This window comes from Onychomys torridus, chromosome 6, assembly GCF_903995425.1.
Source record: "Onychomys torridus chromosome 6, mOncTor1.1, whole genome shotgun sequence".
Taxonomy (NCBI): Eukaryota; Metazoa; Chordata; class Mammalia; order Rodentia; family Cricetidae; genus Onychomys; species Onychomys torridus.
Genome location: NC_050448.1, coordinates 113,869,517 through 113,881,263, shown reverse-complemented (window position 1 = coordinate 113,881,263; position 11,747 = coordinate 113,869,517).

Below are 11,747 nucleotides of genomic sequence, written 5' to 3'. Positions count from 1 at the left end.
GCATAAGAAGGAGAAAGCTAGCCAAGTATTTCTCTCTCCATTCTTAAGCGTGGATGAAATGTGAGCAGCTACCTCATACTCCCGCCCCGCGCCTTCCCCACTGTGATGGGCTGTACCTTCAAACTGTGCGCTAAAATCAACCTTCCTTCCTTCCTCTAGTTGTTTTTGTCAGATATGTTATCAGAAAGCCAAGAAAAGTAGCAAACCTACATACTTTCCTATTCCTAAAACCTCCTCAGTATTGAAAGGCCTTGAAGGCTCAGGGTTAATGCCTTGTTACCCGGAGCCTGAGTGTGGCCCTTGAGAGCTAGACTTAGGTGTGCTGTCAGAGAACTTAGAAACTTTAATCCTAAGGTAGATGGTAGCTACATGGACCACATGACTCTACTTCCACAATTCCCAGGCCCATCTTTCCCCTTCAATGTCACTGTTTTGGGGGGAATAACAGAGCCAGACAGTATTTCTTTGCATGCTCTTTTTTCCTGAACACTCATGTCAGCACACTGCCTTCTTTTCCCGAACGTTCCCGAACCTCTGATGGCCTCTGTCAAATGTGCTGCTTTCAGAGCTAACTCTTGGGCTGAATTAAAAGACACAGTCCTGAACCAGTGTTGGCCTGTGGCCATGTGCTGCATTTTTAAAGACCCGGAGAGCCGCTGAGGTATGAAATGGCATAGTTTTACAAATGACTGACCTCCTTTCGCTCTGTAAAAATGCTGGCCTCATTATTTATGTGGATTATCTGTCCTCTCTTTACAAATCTTGAAGAGAAAGTTTCATCTTCATTGTCTAATGTTACGGATTGCTGGGATTCAGTTTCCACTCTTTGCAAAAACACTCACCTCCCAAACCGTAGGTCAGCCCTGTGAACAGATGAACGTGCGCTTACAGAATAAGTGTCTCCATTCAGTTGAGTGGTCCTTGCTTCCTGGCTCTTCCTTGTTTGGCATATGTCTGTAGGAATCACAGCACAGTGATGGTGGGTGGGGGGCACAGAGTGGACACGGAAGGAAGGTCTGTTGACACCTGCTAGCAGACGTCAGACATCTGCTGATAGCCCATTCACAGACCAAAAGATGGATGCATTCAGAAAATCTGTGTTAATGAAAAGATTATATAACTGGCCTTATATGCTAGCAGTGAGGCCACTGCTCTCTAAATGGTTAATATGAGGCTCGCAGGAAAAATATGTTTATGTTTTAATAGAGTTAGGGCCAGATTTGCTGGTACTGTCCACCTGACAGCTCAGAGGTTGAAGAAAGTCAGATGTAAAGCAGATCAGGACATTTGGAAGTCCAAGTGGGGGCTGAGAATCTTAGTTCCACTGTGCTCTGTTTCAGCAAATAATTCACTCTCCCTGAACCTCATTTTCTCCATCTCTAAATAAATGCAACTCTATCTGTGGAGTTATGAGAGTCACCTTGAGGTATCGGTGAAGACACTGATGTGTTGTTTCTAGGCTAAACCGCAAGCTACCCTCTCACCTCAGCATGCCCGAGGCTAGCCCACTGTTAGCTTTCTGCCATCTTTCTCTGGTGTGTAGTGTCTCATTCTCACTCCTGTTCGTCAGCACACGGGGAGAAACACGTAAGTAAGCACAGCTGAAATCGTCAAGCATTGGCGGGGAGTGTGGAACGCTGGGACAGGCAGCTTCCTCGGTCATTCAGTGATGTATAGGCATTAACATCTTAAGTCAGCTGCTGACTGCTATACGGTTTGGGGGGTATTGATGCTTTATCCTCAGCACCCTGTGGCATGTTCTCCATGGAGAGCTTGAACCCTCCTCCCCCATTCTAGAGCCTGCAGGATCTGTAAGTGAAGAGTAGAACAGCAACCAGGAAAAGGCTTGTGGTCTGGACAGAGGCTGACCACGTCTAGCCATGGGACTGCATCCTGTCCTTGGCCACCTCCAATATGACACGGAGAGATGAAGGATGCATCCTTGGCATGTCAGTGTTGATTAATATCAGCATTTGTATCATTTTGACTTTTTGGTCACAGGACATAAATTCATTAAGATGCGACTCCACTGGTGGCAGGGTAGAGAGCCCCTCCCAAAGGACCGTGTAGAGTGAGAAGCGAAGGGACAAAGCATCTCTGAAAATGTGGGATGAGAAGCACACTGGAGTGCTCCTGTCTACTCCCTGTGCACACACGTGTACAGGCATGTACACACACATGCGCACACAGGATTTTTCATTATTTTCCTTTATCACTTCCCACTTGACACAACAATGGCCTCCTGGATTCTCTTTCTCCACACAGCTTCTGTTTATAAGTCATGTTATCCCACCATGGACAAAGTCTAGGCTTGGCACTGCTGATCCTTAGGCATATGACTTTCATAGACACCCCTCTGGCTGGGAGCACCGGCATGTGTTCAGCTAGGTTCTAGAGCGATGCTAAGTTTGGGCTAGACGGTGGACTTGTTCTTCTGGGCTCAGGTATGGTGACCACTAGCTGAGCTGCTGATTGGTGAGTGCAGGTCACATGATCTTAAGTTCTGACCAAGGGATGCAAGCCAGGCCAAGTAAGCTCCAAGCAGAAGATCCAGTACAAACAAAACTTACAGAATTCAAATTTTACTTTTACTTTGGAAACTTTTATTTTCATTGACTTTTTTGTGATAATAGATATTTTATTCAGGTCATTACAGTGGACAAGGGAGCTAATTGCACAGACACAAGTATGATATTCCTGATTATAAATGAGTCTTGAAGATCAAGGGAGAACAGAGTAGCCTCAGAGTCAGTCCTGGCCAGAAGTCCAGCACTGAAGGCTGGCAGAGGTGCTGTATCCACATTCTCCGAGTGTTTCAGTTAGTGTTCTATTGCTGTGAAGAGACACAATGACCATGGCAACTCTTATAAAGGAAAATATTTATTTAAGGTGGCAGCTTACAGTTCAGAGATTCAGTCCATTATCAACGTGGTGAGGAGCATGATAGCAGACATGGTGCTAGAGGAATGGCTGAGAGTCCTGCATCTTGTAGGCATCCGGAAGTGGACTGAGACACTGGGCAGTATCCTAAGCTTAGGATACTTCTGGGCCTCCATTCAGGAACAGCCCAACATGCACCTGGTCTCAGAGGCTTTCCTTAGATATGGGGGGGGGGGGGGACGAATTCCATAGCCTGTTTCTTCTATCCTTAACTCTAAAGCCAGAACCACGTGGCCAAAGCTGCCAAGCTCTGCTACACGCCGAGGCTGGAACATGGCCCCATCATTCAATTACAACTCACCAGCTTTCTGTCCTTCACTGCCTAAGCCTGCCTGTCCTGAAACTGGATCTCTAGACCAAGATGGCCTCAAACTCAGAAATCCGCCAGCCTCTGCCTTCCCAGTGCTGGGATTAAAGGTGTGCACCATCGCACCCAGCTCTAAACTTTTCTTTAGTTCCTTTTCACAAGTTGGAAACTTAACTGGGGTGGGATCTTGCCCTGAGGTCACCATTTCCTTTATTCCACTTCTTAATTTTATCTCCTTGAACACAGGACTTAGTACCATTACACTTTTTGGTGTTCTTCTTTGTTTTTAGTTTTGTTTTTGAGTGGAGCTTCGAACCCAGGGCCTTGCACTTGCTAGGCAAGTACTCTACCACTGAGCTAAATCCCCAACCCAACTGATGTTCTTTTTTGTTTGGTTTTTTGAAACAGGGTTTCTCTGTATAGTTTTGGTCCCTTCCTGGATCTCACTCTGTAGACCATGCTGGCCTCGAACTCACAGAGATCCACCTGGCTCTGCCTCCCGAGTGCTGAGATTAAAGGCATGCACCACCAGCACCCAGCTTCTGGTGTTCTTTTCCTCCTTAAATTTTACATTTTGTATTTTACTCTGCTCAGCTTACTCCTTTTCATTTTAAATTTTCATTAGAGTTTGCACTAATAACCACACAACAGAGTCTATATTAGGCTGTTTTGAGATTTCCTCTGCCAAAGGAATTAATCTAAAACTCTTCACTTTAGCCTCAGGCAGACTCTTACAATAAGGGCAAAAGGCAGCCATATCCTTCACCAAAATATCACAAGAACAATCTCTAGGCCACATATTAATATTCTCCTCTGAAACCTCTTGAGTAATCCCCCCACTGTTCATCAAATCACATTAAGTACCACTGTCTTCCATGCTCCTACTCGTATGGCTCATTAGTTAGGACTTAAAGTATTGAACTGTTTTTCTAATCCACAGTCCCAAGTTCTATATTTCTTCAAATGAACGTATGGTCAGGCCCATCACAGCAATACCCCAGTCCATGGTACCAACTTGCATGTTAGCTAGGGTTTCTATTGCTGTGAAGAGACACCATGACCATGGCAACTCTTATAAAGGAAAACATTTAATTGAGGTGGCAGCTTACAGTTAAGAGGTTCAGTCCATTGTCATCATGTCAGAGAGCATGGTAGTGTGCTAGAGAAGTTGCTGAGAATCCTGCATCTTATAGGCAACAAGAAGTCGACTGAGACACTAGGTGGTATCTTGAGCATAAGAAACCTCACAGCCCACCCCTACAGTGACATACTTCCTCTAACAAGGCATACCCACTCCAACCAAGCCACACCTTCCAACAGTACCATGCCCTGTGAGATTATGGGGGCCAATTACATTCAAACTACCACACTGGATATACTGAACAATGTGTCTCTCACATGAAGTGATTTCAGCAATGTGAGGGGACCTGATATCAAGTAATGGAACTGTGTCCTGAGGCACCATGGCTGCTGCTGCTTTGTTTGGGAACAGTGATCTAGTGGCATTGCTCCACTGAGCGATAAGGCATGAGTGCTGCTCCTCAGGACCTCCTGGTTTGTGCTCATTCACCCGAGCTCCCCCTTGGGAACCCACATACCCTGGAATGTCTCATACCAAAAGCCTTTGAGATGGCCACAGCTGCTCCCAAAGAATAGATTGCAGATTGTTTGTGACATTGAGGAAAGAAAGTACCTTTGGATAGCTGTCCTCTGGGAAAAGACTCTCCGCTCCTCCAATGCCTCCCTGAGTGTAGTTTGGAAGACTGATTTAGAAGTGGAACGTGTGTTGGGGGATGTCTTTCTGTATGCTGTGAATATGTGTTGCTCTGATTGGTTGATAAATAAAGCTGCATTGGCCTATGGCAAGGCAGCTTAGAGACAGGCAGGAAATCTAAGAAGGTATATGGAGAGAAGAAAGGAGAGGAGGGAGAGATGCCAGCCACCACCCAAGGAGAAGCAAAATGCCAGCAAACCGGTAACCCCACGGCCACATGACAACATATAAATTAATAGAAATGGGTTAAGTTATAATAGCTAGCTAGCAAAAAGCCTGCCATAGGCCATACAACTGGTACTTAACATAAGCCTCTGAGTGATTATTTTATAAGCGGTTGCAGGACTGCAGGGCTGGGTGAGGACTGGAGAAAATTTACTGCTACAAATGTGAATAAAGATAGGAGACAAACTCCAGAAGGCTCTGATGTGTGATGGCTGGGCCAGGCAGTGATAAGGCTCACAGACAATCTTACTCCAGGGCTACAATACTGTTGGACATGTCCCTTTGGGAAACACGCTGAAGTCCATAGCTGATGGTCCACAATCTGCTGTGAGAATTCTGCATACAGGCATGAGATGGTGAGAATCTAGCTTGACTCTTCCAACTCCTAGAAAAATGCCAAGACAGGAATAGACAATGGAAATACAGCAATTTACAGGTAGGGGGAATCTGTCCAGAGGAAAAAGGTTTGCATGATATTAGCATTTGCTTTTAAAGAACACCTTGACTTCCATTTAGCTTTTACTTGAATTTTTAAAAAGATTTATTTATTTTTACTTTATGTGTATGAGTGTTTGCCTGCATGCATGTATGGGCACCACATTGCCAGCTGAGGCCAGAAGAAGTCATTAGACTCCCTTGAATTAGAGTTACAGAAGTTGTCACTGCCCCGTGGATGCTGGGAATGAACTTAGGTCTTAAGCATTGAGTCATCTTTCTAGCCTTGAGCACTTATCTCTCAGGGATAGATTTAAAGACATTTTATTTATATTCAATTTTTCTGGCAAAATAGAAACTTTGGTCATGGTCACAGTTCTATGAATGCTTTTTAAAGGAGTTATCATTGGTGTTAAAAACTATTTTAACAAGTAATATATGATAGAAAGAAAGAATCTTCAAATCTAAGTTAAGAGCAGAAATCCCTTACCGGCATCTTAAACACAGCAAGAGTTGGTCATGATTACAGGAAGGAGGAGGTCTCCTACAGAGAACCAGGGGCACAGGCTGCTTGTGTCACAGATTTCTCCTAGGGAGTATGTTCTTTCCGGGAGGTGCAAGTTGGAAATCTGATTTCCCAAAGGTTTAAAATGCAGTTCCGAGGATAATGCCAGACAGCTGGGATAGCTAACTCAGAACAAATTGCTCTTCCTGGAACATAAGGAAATCAACTTTGGCAACATCTTGTCTAGATTCCAGTGCTCAGGAATTTGAGAAGTCCTCTTTTATCGTTAATTCATACTCTGTGAAGGGATCATGCATGACATGGGCAGGGCTGGCTCTATCTCTCATTTGGTGGGTGTATTCAAACAAAGGCATATTTCCCACAACTGAACTCGTGTGTGAACTAATGAAGTAATCACTTTAGAAATAACAGGAGGTGCATAGGTAGGTGGTGCACACCTTTAATCCCAGCACTCATGAGGCAGAGGTAGGCAGGTCTTTCAACAATGGGGACCAAGCCTGCAATGCCTGAGTTTTGGGAGACATCTTGCATATAAATTATAGTGTGACTAATCCCTCCCAACCTCACATTCCATCAGCTCCTGATAACCACTGTCTTTTTCTGCTTTTATGAGATCAACTTCATTAGATTCCAGAGGAGTGAGACCATGCAGTATTTGTAGTTGGGGGCCCAACTTATTTCCCTCAGCAGAACGGCTTCCGGGTCCACTCATCTTGCTGAAAATGACACTACAAAGAAACGCAAGCTGTGTGAGGTGGGAGATAGGCTAATTACCTTGATGCCATCACTACACAATGTATACACATCAAAACATCCCTTTGTGTTGTGCCCCAGATAACAATACAATTGTTATTTTTCAGCTAAAAATAAGATGAAAAAGAAATAAATTACATATACTTGAATCTTTACATTGAAATTTGTTCTTGGAAAAGTTGGGCCAGAAAAAAACTATGTTGTGGGTCTGGAAACACAGTTCAGCAATGATGAGAACTTATTGCTCCTACAGAGAACCTGAGTTTAGTTCCCATCACCCGCATCTGGTAGGTGATAAGATTAAAAAGGTAGATTATTGAATGTACTTTTAGAAAGAAACTACTAGCTTTAAATATTTTACATTGGGTTGGATTTTTGTATATTACATATACATTATGTATATTGATACAAATTTAATATTGATTTTGTTAAAAAATACTGTACATATATTTCTAATTTTGTTCAATGTATTGTACCTATACAGCTCATTTAACAATGTAACGTGAATTGCTAGTCCTTGAAAGTTATTACCAACTAATTAGGATATAAAGAAATGCAAGTTAGTATTCAGTCACCTATTACAATAGAACTTGTAGTCATATTAGGTATGTTTTCAAGGTCAAACAGAAATATATTTGAGATAAACAGGTCATCTTCAAACACTTCAGAGATCTACAGAATATGATATTTAAGATATTTAAATAACATAGATTCTTTTTTTTTTTTTATGACTATGAGACACATCTGCTCCTGGCATCACCAATCTACTTTAGAGAAGGGGATGGGCATCGAAGAAACTTTATATGGAGTTTACTTTCTTTGTGGCAAAAGTTATCCACTGGGCAAGAAAATACCCTTGCCTCGACTGCTGGCAGTATGGTGTCCAAAATAAACAAGTAGAACACAAAAGAAAGGACTACCAAACCTCATCAAGACAAAGTAGGACAGCCCTCTAGAAAATCCTGCTTTACAGATGAGTCTGTCAGATATGCTAGGCCTGTAGGCCAAAGATGGATGCCCCAATGTTGCAGAGGAACATTGGGTGACTGTCCAGGCAGCCAGCTGTTTCTGTCATTTCTCACATTTTTTGGAAGTCGCTTGTTTGCATTTCCTGTCTACTCAGTTAATATTATTTCCTTCTCTGGTCTCTGATAGAGTTGAAGATTAGATAGTTACAGTTTTTCTTGTTAACAAATTCATAAAAGAAACTCACTACAGAGGTGTAAAGTAAGAAATTTGAAAGACATCAAAAGATAGTTTTTGGTTGGTAATACAAGTTAGTATAGAAAGTGAATTAGGCACAACATTTTGGACTCACCAAAGTAGGATAAATAATGGGGTGTTTTCTCTGAATCTGTCAAATGTTAATGGACTGGACATTGTTAATTCTTGAGTGTATATATTGTGTATACTTATTGTACTTATTGTATATAGTTTTTCTTATATTAGTTACAACCTTCTTTTATTATTTTAGACAAAAGAGGGTAAATGTGGTGATATATTGTGAACCCTAATAAACTTGCCTGAGGATCAGAAGACAAAGCCAGCCACTAGATTAGACATAGAGACCCCTTTAACCCCAGCACTTGAGATCTCATGCCTTTGCTTGGGAAGCACTCACACCTTTAATCCCAGGAAGGGACATGGCAGGGCAGAGAAAGGTATATAAGGCATGAGGAAACAGGAACTCGCTCTCTTTAGGCTGAGGATTTTGTAGAGGTAAGAACTAGCTGGCTGTGCTGCTTCTCTTATCTTTCAGCTTCCACCCTGCTATCTGGCTCTGGGTTTTTTTAATAAAAGACCATCTAAGATTTGAACAACAAGAAGAGTGGCTTTCAACCACCTTTAACTCCAGCTCCAGGAGATTCAAAACCTTTTCTGTGCTCTGTGGGCACTTGCACACATGTGACATAGTCTCACAGACATACACATAGATAGCAACAGAAATAAAATTTAAAAGGAAAACTATGTTACCAATTAATAATTGTGTATAACCAAACCATGAAATAAAAACAGAGGGAAGAAAAAATATCTGAAATTCTTAATCTAATCACCATGAGGGAGTTAACCTCTTTGATGGATTAATTCACACACCAGTTCATAGTTGAATGGGATCTTAGAAGGTGAGGGAAATTGAGAAGGTGCTGTCCACTGGGGTATGCCTGTCTATTCTCTCTGATTACTGCCTGCTCTGAAGTGAGCAGCTTCCCTCTGGCATTCATTTCTGCCTTGTCACAGGCTTAAGAGCAACAGAGTCAGATAGCTATGTACTGAAACTATAGACAAATAAACCTTTCCTGTTATATAGCTCCTCCCCACCTCAGGTATTTTCTCACAGCACTGAAGGCTGAATAACACAGTGACTTTATTTACTCACCCACCCACCCATCTATCCATCCAACCATCCATTCATCCACCCACCCACCCATCCATCCATCTATCCATCCACCTACCCACCCACCCATCCATCCATCCATTCATCTATACACCTATGGATCCATCTATGGCAGTCTTGGAGTCTTAAAAGAGGGCCTTGCACATGCTAGATGAATGTTCTATCACTGAAGTATCTTCCTACATAATTTATTTTTAAGTTGATGCTAGAAAACATATGTATGAAACTGTAAAGACATACACAGAGAGAAAACTTTCCAGTTGCTGTTGCTGTGTAAAATTATTTATGGGTAGTATAAAACAACCAACAAGTCTTATATAACATTTTCTTCAATGAGAGTCCAGAAACTTAACTCTGAGCTATCTGCAGAGCTTCAGGCAGCTGAAGGCTCTTCTGGGCTATCAGGTGGTCCTGAGGGTCAAACAGGTTGACACAGGAGCTGTGCAGCATAGGGACTTATGTGTTATCAGACCTCTCACCTGATGTGTGAGTTCCTCAAGAGACAGTATCCAACAGGGCAAACAGAGACTGATTCTCTGGCACAGTGCAGCCTTGAAAGCCACACAAGGTCACTTCTGCCTTAGTTTTTTAGTTAAAGCAGTATGTCACCAAAGGACAGGGGAAGACATAGATGCAAACACTTCATGAGGTGAATTTGATTTTAAAAAAAATCACAGTAAGCCGATCAACTCTAGGTAATTAATCTAATAGGTACTATGTTATAATCAGAACTGAGCTCTGATGGTAAAAATCTTAGGAAAATGAGTGTGGAAAACATCTCACAATTGCCCCTGGGGAAGTTGAGGAAGGTAAGGTTGCTCACTGTCAACTTCCCATCAGCAATTGGTTAGGGTAGGAGAGGGTTAGGAGGAGGAGGGCTGAGCATTCCTCTAGCATAGACTTCCAGCTCATCACTGGCCAGAGGAAAGCCCCAGGCAGAGTATCTGGTGTTCATAGCAGGCAGCCTCTCAGGGCAGAGCTGTGCATGGAGATGAATGTCAATGGATTCTGAGCATAGAGCTCAGCCTCAAAAACAGCATTTTCCTTGTCATCAAATATTCATTGTGACAACTTCTAATGGTTACATAGATATTTTACTTTGTTTAATTAACATCTTTTTTCATAAAGCTAAGGAATAGACATTAAAAATAACCCATACAGTTTTGCCAATAATGCCACCACAGTCTCTAGTTTTAGCTCTAGACCAGCAATTATACATCTTTCTGCTTCTCCTTAGTGCGCTCCCTTTCTTTCTTATTTATCTAGTTTTATATGTATATAATTATACAAGATAAATGTCATTAATATTTGCATGCATGGATATAATAGACTTTGATCTTATGCTAACATCAGTACCCTTCATTTTTCCAAATAGTTCCCCTTCATGTCTTTTTAAAAAAAGATTCCATGTAGGGAGAGAAATACGTAATCTTGAAGGTCTTTATTAATTTTATATAGAATTATATCACTTTACCCTTCCCCTTCCTCGCTCCAGCCCCTCCCATATACCTTTCCTCCAACTTCTCCTATGGGCCCCCTCCAATTCTTTCCATGCCTCCCTCTCCAAGTGACAGCTTCTTCTTCATTCATTATCATTGTTAGATACATATATACATATGCTTGTATATGCATGTAAATGTATAAACACAACCCACAGGGTCCATTTTTTTGTTGTTTGTGCACATATGGCTTTAGGACTATAAGTTTGTATTGGCCAACCAAGATGGAAGCTCATCATTGGGAGAGGCCAATCCTGCCTCACTCAGCAATCATCAGCTGCCCATAGTTCTTTATCTAGGGGTGGGACTCTGTGAAAAGTTTTCCCTTCTACCTTAGCATGTCTATTGATATTGCCATTGTTCTGGTTCATGCTTATGCAGCCATTTCTAGGAGAGACTATTTCACAGTAGACTTCCCGGAATTCTGATTCTTACCATCTTTCCACCCCCTCTTCCAAGATGTCGCCTGTGCCGCAGATGCAAGATCTGTGATGTAGATGTACCCATTGAGGTTGGGCTCCTTACAATAATCTTTGTATGATCGAATCTGGCTTATTAAACCACCTGTGGTTTGAATGAGTAATGTCTCCCATAGGCTCATCTATTTGAACACTGAGAAGGTTCTAGAACCTTCAGGAGGTACAGACTTACTGGAGGAAGTAGGTCACTGGGGGTGGGCTTTGAGAATTTATAACTTTATCCCACTTCCAGTTTGTGCTTTCTCTTTCTCTCCCTGTTCCTCTCCCTTTTCTCTTCCCTTTCCCCATCTTTTAATTAGTTCTTTGAAAAATTTATATGATGTGTTTGGATCATATTCACCCCTCCCCATCTCCCCCACTCCTGCCAGATCCAGCCCCCTTCCCGAACCACCTAACTTTCTAGCCTCATTTTTC